At 36.3% G+C, this 12,547-nt stretch overlaps 1 pseudogene; it reads left to right on the forward strand.

Annotated features, from left to right (window-relative positions):
* Positions 1-9,074, forward strand: part of LOC122076492 — a 20,957-nt pseudogene extending 11,883 nt beyond the window's left edge.
* The last annotated feature ends 3,473 nt before the right edge of the window (positions 9,075-12,547 follow it).

The raw sequence follows: 12,547 nt of genomic DNA on the forward strand, positions 1-12,547 counted from the left end.
TAAAAAAAAAAAAAGAAAAATCCCCCAAAAATTTTTTTTTCAGAAAATTTAGTTCATTCAACTCTTAAAAATAATGTCATAACTTATAATTACTAAATAAATGATTTCAAATGAAACCCACATTTTTTCCCCCAAAAAGTGAGGGTTTTAATTTTTTTTTATTTCTTAGTCCTTAGATCTACTCAAATATATTGGTTCACACTTTGTTGATTTTTTATATGTTCTTTAAAAACATTTAATCTACAACTTCTATAAAAAAAATTTAATTTTTCTACAATGAATGGGAGACCCACTACCATAAATATTTCGACTGGGGTAAATATTGTGCCTATATTCGACAAGCACAGAATATCATCGTAGTTGCTCCTATTGAAGAAGAAGGTCCTAGCCAAGGATTTGAATCACCATGACACTCTTCACGGCACTCATCACAGTGGCAATGGCAATGAGGAAAGAAAAAACTGTAAAAAACTCAAACCTCATCATTTTGAACATTTTCAACTCAATATATTTGTTTATCAATACGATACCCTCTACTTAAGTATTTATGCATTCTACATGTTATATATAGCTTTTTTTAACTATTTTTTTATGCAAAAATGTATAAAAATGTGTTCCCTATCCATTTATGTGCGTATCTTTAGCGTATCTTAGCGTATCTCTGATACGATACGATACCCTCCGATACGTATCTTAATTTTGACCGACCGATACGGCGATCGATGCCGATACTTTAATCCTTGCTCTTCCCCCTTACTCACCATGTAAGCAATGGGAATGGGTTGGATTGCTAGGGTCTCCTCTATTTGGATCCCAATACTATTGCCAGTGATGGAGGACCGGTAGAGAAAGGGAAGAAATCCCTGAGAGAAGTCAGAGTTGCAGGGGAGAAGAGAAGAATCATACAAAAGGGGGGGGGGGAGGAGGTCACACGACCTAGTCGTGCACCATACTCTGTACCAAAACATTCAATTCAATTCAATTCATTCTCAAAATCTGTTTAATAACTTGGGTGCCTTTATATAATAAACTGAAATTAAAACTTCCCTAATTAAAATCTAAAACTGAAATAGCAACTACTAATTACTTCCTCAAGTCTAACTAATAAAATTAAAAACGAAATAAAACTCAAATTAGTAACTTCCTACTTGACTAACAACTACCCAAAATAAAAGATTACATATCTTCCCAGATAAATAACTCAATATTTCCTAAATAAAGTAATTCCTAATATATCCTATTGATCCCAAAAATCCAATCGGACCCGGTTCGTCTCGGTTGAGATTGCCCAAAGGGTCAACCCGGTTCAACCTCAATTCTGCATCAGCCGGCCCTCATTTTGCAACATGGAAGGGTGCACGGTATATAGAGGTTACCAGGCCTTAAAATATTAAACTAAAACCTGTTGGGGTGAGGCATGATACTGGTTTGAACCTCCTTCTTGTACACACTAAATATCCCTATCAATCCTTGAAGGAATTTTTCTTCTTAGTGGGTACAATTTCTTAGAAGACAGAAAGATAATCCAAGACCCACAATTGTGATGCAGATAAATCAGCAAAAGTGGACTTTTTTTTTGTGGACATAAGACTTGTGCTGGGTTCTATACAGGTTGGACCCTTGGTCCAATGAGTTTTTGTTGTAATGGGACACTTTAAATGGGCCTAAAATATGGGTAGGAAAAACAAATATGAGATTTACTTTATTAGTTAGTTCGAGTCTTATTTCTTTATTTTATTTTTTATCAAGTGTTTTAGTTTTGCTGGAATAGGTCTGTGTCCAGCCTTATTTTAGTCTCTTTCCTTCATTATTTCAATTCCTAATTAGTTTAAGTTACCTTATCAGTTCAGGATTTGGTTTAGGCCTTTCCTTTTTTGAGTTTGAGTATGTTTTTGTGTCTTCTATATAAGTTTGGAAGGAAGTGGGCGAGCCAGTGGCGCAACGGTTAAGTTGCACCATTGCAACATGTTGGTCACATGTTCAAAACTTGGAAATAGCCTCTTCTGCGAAGCAGTGGGTAAGGCTGCATACATTTGCCCTTCCCAGGCAGTAGTGGGAGCCTCATGCACTTAGTTGCTTTTTTGTTTTATGATAAGTTTGTAAGGAGCTACAGCCATGTCCATTGAATTCTAGTTTCCTACTTCAACTTGCATTTTTCCAAATCTCGTGTTAAAACTGTTCTTCTTATTTCAGTTCTCTATTCTGCTATTAGTTCTGAATCCTTAATTGATCACTTGTTTGCACCCCCATTCTGTTCATTGATTCTGCAGTTGTTGAGCTGTCCTTCCTTGAGTAGGATTTCCCCCTAATTGAGAATCTAACCCTCAGATTTCAGCGAAACTTTGCAGGACTGAGCTTCAGTCCTTAATAGACCTTCAACCAGAATTTGAGCATAATCACACATGTCCTTGTCGAGTTATTTAAATTTCCTAATCTGGTTTGTCTTTTTTTTTTTCTCTTGCAATCCTTTCACAAGCTAATTTCCCATTGGATCTTATTGGTTTGAGGTCAGCATTGCATTAGATAGATAGAGCTCCCATGCTACTATAGATTCGAAGGGCCTGGGAAAAAAAAAAAAGGCAGAGGCAACTGGGCTGTGCAGGAAAGAAATAATACCGAAACAAGACTCCTTGAAGGAATTTAAACCATACTTCTGACAGGAGAGGCCGAATTGAAACAGAATCCATATATATTCTTATGGATTTAGATGGATCCATTGAACATGACAATATCTTCCCCTCTTTGTTATTCCTCATTATTGTTTCATTTACCATTATTTTCTGGGTCTAAATGTATGAGTCTCTAGAAACCCAGCATGAATGGGTTGGGCAGAAATTGAAGAGCCACAAAATTGAATTAATTGCAATATGAAATTGAAACTTTACAATTACATTTCAAATCATTGTAGTATATGGTTATCTAAAAATTTACCATTTCAAATAAATTTTAAGGGACTATTTATTAAGTTGTAGAGGCTTACATTATCAAACTCCACATGCCTTGAGGGCTGTGCCTCGCCTGTTTCTGCTAATTGCCTCTTCATGTTTTTATCATCTAAAATTATGATTTTAAAGTAACTCTTTGCTTTTTGCTCTTTGCTCTTTGCAGGTTACACGTTTATCAAGGAAAAATGTTTGCTTTGTTATGTTTACGGATGAAAATACTTTGCAAACACTTTCCTCTGAGGGCCAAAAGCCTGACAGAATGGGTTTCATTGGTTTATGGAAGGTTGTAGTGGTAAAGAATTTACCTTATAATGATATGCGGAGAGTGGGAAAAATACCAAAGTTTTTAACGCACAGACTCTTTTCTTCTGCAAGGTATGAAAACATAGGTAGATGTTGGACATATTGGTGCCTACTTTTGTAATGGTACACAGATCATCTGTATTTCATTGGTTACAACTTACAAGTGAAGTTTTATTTGTTATTAATCATGCTGCGTTTAGTTTCTATTATCCTTGTCAAGTTTTCTGTTTTGTGTAGCAAAAGTTTTTCTAGTCTGGATATGAGGGTATCTCTAGTACACTACCAAGTTTTGCCACATGGAAGGGAGACGTGGCAACTTTGGCCAATCTAGAAAGTGGTCTAGATTAGCCGAATTTCAATTTTCGGACTCGTATTCATTCATACCCTTCCATGTATTAAGGTCTCCCTCATATCTGTAGTCATCACATTTTTTTCATTGGTTATTTAAGGCTTATTTTAAGCTTGTCCAATTCTTTCTTGGGCTGAAACTTGATGTGTGAAACAGAGGGACTTGGGATCTACTGGTCTACTACTTTTAGCTCTATTCAACCAGCCGTGGCAGATATTTGCACTGGTCTAGAGATACTTTCTTGACCTGCCAGACTAGAGAAACTACTATACTTGTATTTCCCTGCAATTTTATTGGACAGGCTTCTGATAAATGATCAGCTCCAAGTTTTTGAAACTTATTCTTATGAATGCAACTGGCGAAATTTTTTCCAATATTCATTATAGTTCTGGGATATTCTTTGCAAAGTTATACTTCATTAAAAGGGTGTTCCCAGCGCACAGTGCTCCGGCCATTGCGTCGTTTGGGAGAGGGTCATAATCATACTTGTCAAAGCATCGCCTAGGCTTCTAGGGAGCCTAGTTGGGGTTTGGGCGACTTGTCGCCTTGTTGCAAGGCGCACACCTATTTATGTCAAATATCATTTAAGTTAACATTTACTTTACTTAAAATGTTATTCATAAATAAGAAAATACCCCCTATTTGAATCCAATAAAAATAATTTGAAAAATTAAATTCTAAAAGGATTAAAAGTCAACTCTCTAGTTTAAGAACAAAAATTGGATTTTTTATTGTAGGGGCGATTTTTAACTTTCAAATGTTAGGGTTTTTCTCAATTCTGAAAATTTTATAAATCTTATAATGGTAAAACATTGCTAAAAATCAAATGTCTAGTAACATTTGTTTTGTATTGATGTCCATAGTTTTATTTTCATTCAAGCGATCTTAACAGCATTCGCGCATTTTAAACTAAGTTTCACCAAAACATAACTTTGTGATTACAATTTACAACTCAGATTTAAATAATCTTAGACTTGTTGGAAAGCTGGTTTTGTGCTCTACCTATTACAAAAAATCTCATGTAAAAATAAAATCATTTGACCAGTCAATCTTATTACAGTTGAAGAACATTTCTCCAAGTGCTGATTTTTATGATTTAATGTGACTTTGTAATGTTGCTTTTTTACGATTTGATGTGGCTTAATGTTGATTTTTGATGACTTGGTGTTGGTTAATGTTTATTTTTTATGATACAAGGTATATGTGGAATACTAAATAATGTCAGAAAAGAGGGGGAAAACGTTCCTTAGCAAAGCCTAGGTGGGTGGCTTGTTGCCTAAGCCTTTAAACAGCCCTCCACCACCTTGGTTCCCCTTGGCACCGTGACTACTATGATCATAATGTACACGGCCTTACTCCTCATCTTTGTGGAGAGGCTGTTTCCCAATTAGAACCCGTGACCACTAGGTCTCAATGGAGTAACCTTACCGTTGTGCCAAGGCCCAGCCTCTAGGGCCAATTATTTATTTTTTCACTCGATCCACCCACATTCTTTTCAGCCTTCTCCTTATCCGTTTTCCAACTTGTGCCAAAATGACACAGTACCATTATCGTTCTTCATCTTACTCTTCAGTTTACTTCGCCCACCTTGTCATCCATTGGGCTACCCTTCAGTTTCCTTGTTTTCCTTTCTGTTTTTGTACTTTGTTGTGTTGCTATTTGCCAATCTCACCATTCTGATTGCAACTATTCCTCTGATATTATTTCTAACACAAGAACATTAAAGAGATGATGAAAGTGACGTCTGGAGTGAAGGAATTGGTGACGGAAGTTCTTATTCTTGGTTAAATAGTCCTCTGAGTGCAAGATTTGGTTACAGTTCATTGGGAGGGATGCGTAGAGGGCAAAAGAAAGAAATAATCTTCCTCATTGGGGGGGGGGATATAGTGTGCTAGTGTCAGCAGTTCAATATTCTATCTGGTACTGGTAGGTGGTAGTACTAGTGATGGTTGATTCTTTTCGAGGATTATTCGGCTTTGGGGTATTGATGCAGTTGTTCTGTCATCTCAGTAGGTTGTTTTTTGGCCTACATAATATATATTGTTCTCACTTTGGTTTTTCTGATTTTCTGCTCACTTTTGGTGGGGCTCTTGGGGAGATTATTTCCTTCTTCGATGTATATTTTCCTTTGTCTTGGAGTTTGAATAATTTTTCTCTGAAAAAGAAAAGGTGAAAATCTTAGTTTTGTACATGGCATGTGAATTGAGTTGGTCTTCAGACGCTATACTATTGCTGGTTACTGGAGCCACTAGTTTTAGAGCTCATTTCATTATTGTTTTTATCTTTGGTCCACTTTTCTTTTCTGATTTAACTTCAAACACCTGTTTTCCATATCCTTGAATAATTTCAGACTTTACCTAGAATGTCTTTACTGAGTTATTTATTTATTTATTTAAATCTTGGGGGTCTGGTTGAAGGAAGAGTAGTTTAACCATATATGTTGTGGTTGGTATTGTACTACATGATGTCATGATCTATTTGTTCAAGTATAAATCATGACCTCAAGGTGTCTGGGCACATGCATGGACATCAAAATCAAACATGACTCTTCATCTCTGAAATTCAGATCATGGAATATTGGTATGACTGTTTCCCATCCGATTGGCTGATATTGTTTTTCAATTTCTAATTTTTATGAATTTAACCAGACACCCATTTGTACAAAGATAAAATTATTTGTAATAGTACCATTATTTTTTCCTAGTATTTTCATAGGAAAAACTAGTACTCAAATCTTCGGAAAAGTTCTAATTATAGAGTTCAAATGAAAAATGCAGAATGACCTGATGCAGTTACAGGGGTCCAATCTGACCCAAGATGATCTAGGTCCTTCGGTTCAACCGAGTTATATAAGGCTGCGTTTGGTAGTCATTCCATTCCAAAAACGACGTTTCGTGTCAAAATCAGAATTTTCCATTTCTGTGACAAAATTTTGTTTTGGAGCGAAACTCCAACATTTCTCGTTTCTGGCATTTTTTTTACTCGGTTCGTTTAGAAAGAAAAGGAAAATGAACCATGGACACCAAACAGAAGATTCCGTTTTCTTGTTCCAGTAAAATGGATGACTACCAAACACAGCCTAAGAGTTTGTTTCTGTATTGATCTTTACACTTATAGTCATTGTTATCAAGTAAAGTTTGCTTCTGTTTTAGTTTTGGATAAGGATTGGGATTGTTGTAAGTCTTAAAATACATGCTGTAACAAAGAATTCCTTGACTTTGGAATGGAATAAAGATTTTTTTAAACGTGGCTGCCAAGAGCTGTAGTGTGCAAGCTTGTTGTCTCCCCTGTTGATCAATTCAGTTCTTCTTTCCATTTAGGTATTCCTGTTCCTTTCCCCCTCTTCTTCCATTATTACTCTTTTACTTCTCTTTTATAACTGTTCTTGCCAAACCAAACCCTTACTCTGTTTAATATTTTTTAAAGCCTTTACTTCCAAGTTCATCCCATTACAATAAATTCTAATTTCCGTTGTGTCCTTTCCCATTGGGTTACCCAATAGCCCCTTTAAGATTCTGTTTTATTACAAATTTGCCACTCCACCTTTGCTATCTTTGTTATATTTTCAGAATTGTCATTTTCTTCCTACTTTTGGCTATTGTACACTTGGATGGGCCCATAGTGAACCAAAATAGGGTATTGTGACCTGGGTTCCACATCATTACCTGGTATCAGAATTTGACATTTAACTGCTGTCATGATTTCATTCAGTTTGAAGAATCCATAAGGCATGAATTGTTCAATGCTGCTTGAAAAATAAAAGGTGCAGGAGTAATCCTTGGGGAAATTATTGAAATAGAAACCAGCTTCTTTCATTAAATAAATTGAACAGAAGAAAAGGTGATAATGATGTTCACAAAATATGTGCTAAAAACCTGTAGGTCAGTTGTCTGTTGACCCCTAACATGAGGTCAAATTTATGCAACCGCAGAGAAAAGGGAAAGAACAAGGGAAAAAAGGGGGTGGGGGGAGAAGAAGATGAATGATATAGAACTGGGGAAGAAGATGAACACTATAGACCTTCTAAAATGCATGTGAGTTTCAGTTTAATAATTATGATTTAATTTGTGGAGAATCTACATTTCTAGCACTTGTCATCCTCATTCATGTGTTTTGTTGTGAATTCTTTTGGTGCCTGATACTCATATTTTGCACATAATATTTTGCACATAATATTTTGCAGGTACTCAATCTGGCTGGACAGCAAATTACGTCTCCAAAGGGATCCTCTACTTATTTTGGAGTACTTTCTATGGAGGAAAGGTTATGAGTATGCAATTTCCAATCATTATGATCGGCATTGTGTGTGGCAAGAGGTGGCACAAAATAAAAGGCTGAACAAATTTAACCATACCATCATTGATCAACAATTTGCATTCTACCAGGCTGATGGCCTGAGAAAATTCAATGTTTCAAATCCCAACAGACTTCTACCAAGCTGTATGAGATTGATTACTAGATTTCATAAAGATATTTTCTTGCGGCATGAACTTGTTTGGAATTAGCTTTTGTCTTACCCTCCTTACATGATTTCATTTTTTGGCTTTAACCAGATGTCCCTGAAGGGTCCTTTATTGTGAGAGCACACACGCCAATGTCAAACCTGTTCTCGTCTTTGGTTCAATGAGGTTGACCGTTTTACACCTCGTGATCAGCTGAGTTTTGCATATTCGTACCTGAAGCTAAGAAGAACAAATCCTGGAAAACCATTCTATCTCAATATGTTCAAGGTGCAACATCATCTCTTGCTAACTGCTTACTGCATGAAGAAGAAAATGGTCGAAACCTAATTATATAATTACTCTATCCGTTTTCTTATTTGGGTTTCTTGTATTGTAGGATTGTGAGAGACGAGCTATAGCGAAGTTATACCGTCACAGATCAGAGAAGCGAAACTTACCTTTGCAAGCGATAGGGTGAAATGTGGGTTTCATGGAGTTTATGCACAGGGAATTTGTTCTCTTCTGTATGCTTGGTGACACTTGCATGCTTATTACAAGGTTAAGCCTGAGTATGGAGATGGCATAGCTTTAACAGCCTGGTGGCCTGTCACCATGGTCACTTCTGCTGTGCAGCTTGAGAAAAGTTGATAGCAAAAATGTGCACATTTAGCGTTCCAGGTCAGGCTCAAAAATGCTGCATTCTTTTCTTATCTCTGTTTTTGTAAAGAAATCTACAATTACCACAGATTCTCAAGCGCATCATTTTCCTTTTTCGCTTCTCTGGAGGCAGTGAAACATCATATTGGTCCTGTACTAGTATTTGAAGAGCTTCCGCAGTCTGATATTTTCTTTATTGGCCCATGATTTATCTCTTTGGGGTTTTGTCCACCATCCAATCTGCTGTTGTCCATAAAATTTTGATGGGTCAGTTGCTCTTGTATGATATTTTAGCAAATTGATCCTTGATGCCATGAATGTGTTCTCGTATGATCAAATATAAATTTATCAAGTGAATGTCATTGATGTTATAGCAAATTTCACCTGGTTGGTGTTTGATGATTCTGGCTACTTATTATTATTATTACTATTATTATTTTGCTAACAATGGGTATTCAGGCATTTGGCCTGACTAGTCCCGTGGGCCCATACTGATTCCACAATCGCATGGATCGGGTCATACCAATGTTAAATGAGAACTATTCAACTTTTATCGAAAGCGGTTGTGAGCACTAAATACCCAAATGTAAGTGGCCCTAGGTAAAAAGAGTCAAACTTAGAACCACATGCTTCCTGAGGTGAAGGTCCTTTGTCAACTTGGCTACCTCTTGGGTTTTCTGGCTATTTATTATTATTCTCTTTTCTTTCTAGAAAAGAAAGAAAAGGAATGAGAAGGGGAGGGGTATCGAAACGGGTTTTGCTTACATCTCTCAATTTCTAGGTAATGCTGAAGTTTTTCAGGAAACCAATGTCCTGTGACCATCTTAGTATTCTCTGAGACTGAACTTAGGTTTCTGTAAAGTTAATTGCAGTCTGCTCTTGATGTACAGTCACTAACCTGAAAGGGATGCATGGTCAGCCACAAATTCGTTTTATAGGAGTTAGCACTGCATGAAGTCGATTATATTATTAGGTAAAAGATAAGAACCCGGTTGAGTGCCCCTACCACTGGACACGGGTGGCAAAAAATACCACCTTATCCCCTGGTTGAATGCCTGTGCGCTGCCTTGGTGAGACCCCACGTTGGTGTAGTGACCATATGACCAAGTAGCGATAATTAAGTTGAGCTTCCGAGCTGATAATAAAATTGACAAGTCAAGTTACTATTAAGTTTGGCATTTGTGTTCTGTTTCACTCAAAATACTTGATGTTCAGGATTTGGCGATCTAGGAGCGCTTTGCACGTTTGCTTGATATGTAGAGAGATTTCCTTGTTTTTTAGAAACATGTTTTAAAAGGTCATTCTAGGCATCATTATGCCTAGTGAAATATAACGTTTCATTATTTGTTATTTGGCAATACATAAGTTGGTACATATGATAAAGGACTTTACATACATGTCTTTGGTCAAAATTTAGTCCGAAATAAGGAAAGTTAATATTTTGATTTAAAGTTTTAGTAAAATTACCAAAAAGCCAACAAATGGAGTTGAATATAAAATTCAAAATGACATTTCTTAACTATTTCCTCAACTCATTATAAGCTTAAATTGTACTAATGAGATCCTTGCCCTGGTCCTCTATCACATGGACTAGCTATATATTGTCATGTGGCAAATAGTGAAGCGTTATCTACTAGGCATGGTCATAGGAGATAGAACCCTTTCTTAATTTGCCAAGTTTGAATTATCACAACTATAGAAGCTTTGAGAGGTGATTAAGTGTAATGATGACCAATCACATATTGTACCCTTAACTACTTGCATCATGGTGAAAAGCCTTAAAAAAAAAAAAATCCCCTATTAGAAGACATAACAACCATATGCAATTAGCGAAAAGGCTGAGAAAGGAATACAACATAGAACAATTACACGAAATGCCTTAAAAGTGAGTCTCTCTCTTCATACACATCAGCTACTCGCATGTGTTACAAAGCACCTAAACTAATCCACAAACTACCATTAATGTTTTTTGCTTGGACAATTGATTTTGCCATGTGGTGGTACCATTTATTTATTTATTTTTTAACGAAAGCCAAAAATTTTATAGAAAGGCATACTTAGTGCAAAGGCTCCCACTTTTGTGGAGTCTGGGAAGGATCATAATGTATGCAACCTTACGATTGCACCAATGTCAAATTTTATTAAGAAAAATTTAAAGAGGATAAACTAATCTATAGAAAAGAGAATTTTACAAGACCCAAAGGTGGATGCAACCACCAAACAAGGAAAATCCCCGTAACATTGGCTCCCTTAGCAAGCTAATACCTGTCCACGGTGGGTCACTCCGGATCAGGTAGTCCTTTCTTAGCGGCTCTCACTCTATTCGAAGGTTTCTACCTGGCGGTAGGTAGCCTTTTCCTAGTGGTTCTCATTCTGGCATCAAGTCGCCCCTTTCGTGTGAGGATTGGGCCAAGGATCGGTTGCTCTGATACCACTAATAAGGTTCTGGAAGAACTCGAACCCATAAACAGGCTTAAAAGATGAGGAAACCAATCAATCGACATCAATTTCCATAGGAAACCAATGTGGAATCAGCCCACATATGCTGATATGAGATTGTAACAATGTGCCTCTCTATTAGTGGTGTGCAGAAGAAATCTAAAATCCACAACAATGAAGGAAATAATAAAATATCCATATAAACTTAATCCAACTTTGCACTTTGCATTTTGCCGCCACAAATGCGTCTTAGTGGGTTTTATTTAGAAATCCTCGACTTTCCTTCCTCGGAGCCACATACCAAGCATCCATCAGTGAAGATGATGGAATAAAAGCAATCATCATAGAAGATAGGGAGAGTTATGAACCACACAAACTACATCAATATAGCAATAAGGAGCTTCAGAGTTAAGATCCACACACGTGAATCTCATAAATAGTCACTACAATAGCTACCAAAGTATTATACAAGTTATGATTAGAAATGATTAAAGATAGCATTGTTCTAGGACTTCTAGATCTACCAAATAATTTGAAAAACCATTTTATTAGGAAAATCCTTAATTATATTTCACAAACATGAAATTAAGCCAATCCCTGAAACACTCCCTAGAGAATTCTTGAGTATTAAAATATAAGGGAGATACTAATCAACAAACAATAACAAATAGGCATTTGAATAGAGTATTTGACAATGGATTCCTCATTATTAAAACACAATGGACAAAGAACATCAACATGCAAATTATGATACATCAAAGTTTGCATAACAACAAAAGCATTTGAACAATATATCTATATGAACATCTTAATTTTTTGGGATCATATGCAACTTCCAAGAAATCCCCAAATAGGGGTAGTGATAGAAGATGTAGGAATAAGGGAAGAAAGAAAAAAGAAGTATGCCGATTTAACAATGAAAATTCCAGAGTGCACGTAAGTCCAATTCGAATAATCATTCTTTAGAGAAATGCACAAAGAAATCTTAGCAATGTCCCTGACTCTTTTTGTTTCAAGGAGAGAAAGGGGTGGAAAAGTGAAAGAAAGGAAAATAAAATGGAAAACTGAATTTGTGGGTCCCACTCCCTCTATTTTCGATCACCTTTCTTCCTCTTATATTTCTACTTCTTCTGTGTATCTCAATGGCAAGGGTCTTTCGAGAGGTCGATTCTAGCACCCAAAAATCTCCAGCTAAGGCTGATGATAGCAAGACAATCACAAAGAATGCGATGATGGCAATGACAAGCCCTCGTACAAATTTTTTTTTTCTATGAGAAGTTGCCAAACCTCATACAAATTTTGATTTATTTAATTAACCATTCATAAAAAAAATAAAAAAAATAAAAAAAATAAAGCAAACCAACAAAGAGATAACAAGGCAAATTTCAAGCTTTACAATGTTGGATGTGGCT

Source organism: Macadamia integrifolia, chromosome 4 (assembly GCF_013358625.1).
Source record: "Macadamia integrifolia cultivar HAES 741 chromosome 4, SCU_Mint_v3, whole genome shotgun sequence".
NCBI classification, from domain to species: domain Eukaryota; kingdom Viridiplantae; phylum Streptophyta; class Magnoliopsida; order Proteales; family Proteaceae; genus Macadamia; species Macadamia integrifolia.